The sequence below is a fragment of the Hippocampus bargibanti genome, linkage group LG14, assembly GCF_051943395.1.
Source record: "Hippocampus bargibanti isolate YZ-2025 linkage group LG14, ASM5194339v1, whole genome shotgun sequence".
Classification (NCBI taxonomy): domain Eukaryota; kingdom Metazoa; phylum Chordata; class Actinopteri; order Syngnathiformes; family Syngnathidae; genus Hippocampus; species Hippocampus bargibanti.
The window spans coordinates 3352385-3358694 of NC_142747.1; positions in this window are offsets into that span (position 1 = coordinate 3352385).

Here is a 6310-nt window from a genome sequence, read left to right on the forward strand (position 1 = left end):
GATAGGCAGACAGACTGTAAAGTGTCCTTGAGTTTTGAAAGGCGCTTAGAAATTAAATGTATTATTAATATTTATTATTATTATAAATAAATAAATAAATGTAGCCACAAGGGGGCACAAGCCAGTGTCTTATTGTGCCGGTCCCAAGCCCGGATAAATACAGAGGGTTGTGTCAGGAAGGGCATCCGACGTAAAAAATTTGCCAAAACAAATATGCGAATCAAACCTATGAATCCCATACCGGATCGGTCGAGTCCCGGGTTAACAACGGCCGCCATTAGTACTGTTGACCTTCAGGGTGCCAGTGGAAAATGGACTACTGTTGGTCAAAGAAGGAGAGGAGGGAGGTGTGCCCGGAGGAAAAGAGAGAGATGGAACGGCAACAGTATAGAACTAAGAGTAGGAACTTTGAAAGTAGGAACAATGACAGGTAAAGGTAGAGAGCTGGTTGACATGATGCAGAGAAGGAAGGTAGGCATACTGTGTGTGCAGGAGACCAGGTGGAAAGGGAGCAAGGATAGAAGCTTCGGGTTTAAGTTGTTCTATCATGGTGAAGACAGAAAGAGAAATGGAGTTGGAGTTATCTTAAAAGAGCAGTTTGTTAGGAGTGTCTGGGAGTGTATACAGAGAAAGAGGTTAGCAAAGAAGAAGTGGGACACTGAGAGGACGGACGAGAGTAGACAGCAGTACAAGGAGGTGCAGCGCACGGTTAAAGTATGTCACGGTTTGCGAGGTGGTGATGGCAGGTGCGGATCCCAAAAAGCAGGCAGGAGGGAGCAGGAGGTTGTTTGACAAATTGTATTAAATTAAAGGTCAGCAGGAACAAAATGTAAAACATCAAAATCATCTGAATGGAAAAAATACAAAGTAGCAAAAGAAGACCAAAAGTAAAAGTCCGCCAAGGTTAAACAAACACATAGACAATGCATGCAGCAAACAAGCAGCAAACAAAGAACCGACAACGGATGGTCGTGCCGGGTGTCCTTTTAAGTGACAGTGATTATAACGACCAGCACCTGTGGGGCTGCCGGCAGGGCTGACGTTGCTACCCGTTGGTCGCCAATCTGATCGGGACGACCAGCACCTGTGCAGGTGCAGGCGGGGCCGACAGCGCCCCCCGTTGGTCGCCAAACAGATCGTGACAGTACCCCCCCTTCAACAGTCCCAACAGTCTCCCAAAAGGTCCACTCGCCAGGGAACGGTCGGTGGAGAGGGCAACCGCTGCCTCTCCAGCATACGAGGGGCGGCGGCCTGATGGGAACGGGACTCGGCCTGGGGTGGACGAAGACGTGGCACGGATCGTCGTGGGCATGAGTGCGATCCTTCTCGCACGTTCACGCGACGGCGCATGGCTCTACGTGGACGTCGAACTGCCAGGTGTGAGACCAGCCATGATGTTTGGACTGGAGACAGTGCCACTGAAGAAAAGACAGGAAGCAGAGCTGGAGGTAGCAGAGCTGAAGATGTTGAGGTTTTCTTTGGGAGTGACGAGGTTGGATAGGATCAGGAATGAGTACATTAGAGGCACAACTCATATTAGAGGCTTTGGAGACAAAGTCAGAGAGGCCAGACTAAGATGGTTTGGACATGTCCAGAGGAGAGAGAGTGACTATATCGGGAGAAGGATGCTGAGCCTTGAACTGCCAGGCAGAAGACCGAGAGGAAGACCGAAGAGGAGGTTTATGGATGTGGTCACAGAGGACATGAAGGTAGCTGGTGTGAGAGAAGAGGATGTACAAAACCGGGATAGATGGAGGACATTGATTCGCCGTGGCGACCCCTGAGGGGAAAAGACGAAAGGAAAAGAGGAAGATTATAAAAAAATAAAAAAATAAAAAAATAAATCTCCCACGTCACAGCTACAATTGGCGGCCTTTCCCCAGATCGTTGATGATATTTATATTGTAACTATGGAATATTTTTTTTTTTTTTTTGTGAAGATAGCTGTCATGATCTGGTTGGCGACCAACAGGGGGTGCTGTCGGCCCCGCCTGCACCTGCACAGGTGCTGGTCGTCCCGATCAGATTGGCGACCAACGGCTAGCGACGTCAGCCCAGCCGGCAGCCTCGCAGGTGCTGGTCGTTATAATCACTGTCACTCAAAAGGACACCCGGCACGACCATCCGTTGTCGGTTCATTGTTTGCTGCTTGTTTGCTGCATGCATTGTATATGTGTTTGTTTAACCTTGGCGGACTTTTACTTTTGGTCTTCTTTTGCTACTTTGTATTTTTTCCATTCAGATGATTTTGGTGTTTTACATTTTGTTCCTGCTGACCTTTATTTTAATACAATTTGTCAAACAACCTCCTAATCACTCCTGCCTGCTTTTTGGTATCCGCACCCGCCATCACCACCTAGCAAACCGTGACAATAGCCATGGAATAAATTGGACCTAGAATCCATCACCAAAAGCAGAGACAAGTGGGGAATAAAATCAAAAGGCGAAAGACATTGAAGTAGAGTGGATAGTTTGGCAATGATGATATGCCATCGCGGGGTAACCACCAAACAACTGATTCAAATACGTATGTCGCTTTGAGGGCAAGCTTGTGTGACAAACTGAGAAGAAAATCATAATAAGAGTAAGATAAGAATATGCTCCATCCGCATGCCAACGTGCAGTCTCACAATCGATGCTGTGATGTTGTGAAATCAAGCTGTGGGTTGTGTGTCACCGGACTGGATTTGATGTTTGTGTGGATGTGTTGTGTAAAATTAGCTGGCACAGACAAGATAAATCTGGCAAAATTAGCATCCAGCGTCTTTGTTTTCGGTCCCCTGTGAGACCGCAGGATTCCAGTTGTTTACACGTCAAAACACAGACCAAGATGGAAAAAAAATGGATAATGCGATAGACTTGAATCGTTGAGCGATTAGCCATCCTGCTTTTCAACAAAAGTCTGATACGGATATCGTGAATCCGTCACTTTATCATCGCTGACTTTTTCGGAGGGCTCAGTCAAGCAACAACGATGTTAGCTTGTCGCGCTAACTAGCCCATTATCAGCTTGTCGAACTAGTTAGCCCATTGTTAGCTTGTTGCGCTAGGTGGCGCATTGTTAGCTTGTTGCACTAGTTAGTCCATTGTTAGCTTATCGCGCTAGTTAGTCCATTGTTAGCTTGTCGCATTATCAAGCCCATTGTGACACACATAACGCAATAGGAAACAAACATTGTGAGTGATCAGCTAGAGCTAGCTTGACCGTTCAACCCGCGACGCACATGAGGGACTGTAAACTGTGTCACTGATCAGATTTCAAAAGAAAAAAAAAGACGCAATGATGTTAGCTTGTTGCACTCGCTAGCTCATTGTCAGAAATCAGAATCAGAAAACCTTTAATCGTCCCACAATGGGGAAATTGCAGTACACAGCAGCAATTTGAAAGGGGATGGGGGAGGGGGCAAGAAAGGATGAAAAACACAAGATATTCTAAGCATAGTAAAAATGTTAACTTGTTAACTGTTAACTTGCCGCGTGAGCAAGCCCATTGTTCGCTTGTCGTAGTAGCTAGCCCATTGTGACACACAACGCAATAGGCAACAAGTATTTAGTTATCCGTTTCAATGTGGGTGAGTGATGAGCTAGAGCTAGCTTGAGCTTTCGGCCCGTGACGCGCATGAGACGGATGTAAGCGGACCATGTCACTGATCAGATTTTTTAAAAATCCAACAATGTTAGCTTGTCACACTAGGTAGCCCATTGTTAGCTTCTTGCGCTAGCTAGCCCATTGTAACACACGTAACGCAATAGGAAACAAATATTTGTTGACAAAATGGCTGTGGTATGTGAGGGTGTTAAATGCTTGATATCCATTTCAATGTGAGTGAGTGATTAGCCATAGCTAGCTTGGGCGTTCGGCCCGCAATGCGCATGAGGCGTATGTTAGCGGGCCATGTCACTGATCTGATCTAAAAAAAAAGATTCAACAATGTTAGCTTGTCGCACGAAGTATCCCATTGTTCGCTTGTCGCACTAGCTAGCCCATTGTGACACATATAACCCAATAGGAAGCAAACATTGTGAGTGATCAGCTAGAGCTATCTTGAGCGTTCAGCTCATGACGCGCGTGAGGTGGTTGTTAGCGGACCGTATCACTGATCAGATTTTAAAAAAAAGGCTGGAGTATGTTTAAGTCCCCTCAAAAGAATGAATTGTCCACTTGGAAACGGCGGACGGGCAGGAGTAAAGTGACGGGGAGTTTTGTCAGGGAGGGAGTGGGCAGCGCAAATGCTTTGCGCCCTTCCCGCTACGTTTGACAGCTCATCGCCCCCAGAAAAGAACCCTTAGGATGAATGTGGTCAAGCAGGAGGGGGGGCAGGGGGGGGGGGGGCTGTTCGCGCGATTGCGTGGGTGCAGCGTGCCGATAAGGAGGAAGCTCCACTGGGCAAAATGGGGGGATTGGGGGGGAAGGTTCACGCATTTGGCTCAACCTCTAAAATTTGACACACCAGCGTTTACTAGTCTCAACAATAATGGCTGAAAGCATGCCGCTGTGTGTTTTCTGTCATGCGTGCGTCACGTTTTAATGCTAGCCGGCGAGGTCGCCGTGTGGCGCTCCAGAATTTAGGGGGGGTGGTGATAAAGAAAATGGTAAAACCCAAAGAATGGGGAGGCGAGGGGGCTGTCGTCTTGACGTGTTGACAGCGTGATTTTTTTTTTTTGGTACGGGTACAATGAAGTGCTCACCACCTCCTCGCCTTGATGGAGATCTGGCTGCTTTTTTTTTTTTTTTACAGGTAACATACGACCAAATGATCGTAAATCAAAATGGTCGTCAGTCAAAATCTATTCAAAGTGTTGAATAGACACTCGGAGGCAGAATGCCTCGCAAACTCCCCCCTCTGGTGCCGTCACACGGTCGATTGCTGTGCGAGAGTGAGATGCTGGCTGGCCGGCCAAAATTGTCGTATGCGTTGTCGGCCTGCTAGCACGTTGTGGTGCCAGGCGTAGAATTGAAATTTTTAAAGTAGAGTCTTGTAAGTACGGGTGATCGTAAGTCGAGCCAGTCGTAAGTCGGATGTTGCCTGTATTTAGTTTTTATTATTATTTTTTTCTCCTCCTCTTGGGCGTATCTGCCTGCCCAGATACTTGATAATCTCTTAGCTCACATTCTTCCTAATCCCGGAAGCTCGAGAGAATATTTACCAGTGGCTGCTCGTGTGGATCACATCGCCAAACTCATTGGACTACATTTTTTCCTCCATGTTCAACGAATTAACTCATTCACTGCCAGACCATGTGCAAAAATAAAAAAAAAAATCTTCTCAGAGGATAAAGAAAGCACCTTGTTATTTTCTACACGATCAAAATGAAATGTAAGATCAATTCAACATATTAACTTATTGATTGCCAGTGTCCACTCTAGTGCCAGGGTTTTTGTCATTGTCATTCCAATTCTAGGACCTGCAGAATATTGCGTTTTAGAAATCTTAAACTCTCTTCTTTCATCAGAAAAACAGTTATTTCCTAAATGATATGGCTTTGGAGTTATCCGAATAATAATAATAATAATAATAATAATAATAATAATAATAATAATAATAATAATAATAATAATAATAATTATTATTATTATTATTATTAGTAGTAGTAGTAGTAGTAGTAGTAGTAGTAGTAGTATTATAATAATAATAATAACTATCATTTATAAACGTCTTTTAAAAGCCTCAAGGTCACTCTATAGTCACAGGATCAGTTTTTCTGTGGGTGAGCAGCGGCAACCACACAAGCCAATGTTCACTCGAACAGGAAGTAACTCAAATAGATATAAAGCTAGCTAGCTAGCCAATAGATAGCCAATAGCTAGCTAGCTGGATTACATAGCTATATAGCTCATAGATAGCTAGCTAGATAGCCAGCCAGCTAGGTAGCAAATAGATAGCAATATTGGTTTATATAGCGCTTTAACAACAGCTGAAGCTGGAACAAAGCGCTAACATGGAAAAAAGGGAAAAAACATTGCCAGAGCCCATAACCAGCGCTTTATTGTCACTGAAGCATGAAAAACCAAAGCCTGAACAAATTCAGGAATGGAGCTCCACATCATATTTTCAATTCCGGAATAAATTTGTGAATGGCAGCGAATTACTTATTTTTTTATCTCATTAAAATCATTTGACCTTGAGAATATTGAGCGGATTGAGGACTCTCACTCCCAAATTCCAAGATGAATGACCTTGAATTGACCTCTTTTCGTATTCCTCCATCAACCGATGAAAAGGTTTCTTCAGCCGTCATCTGTACGTCTTTGAAGGTGTCGGACGTTTCACTTTTTATCCAAGAAACTTCGTCAGCAAACTAAAGTCTT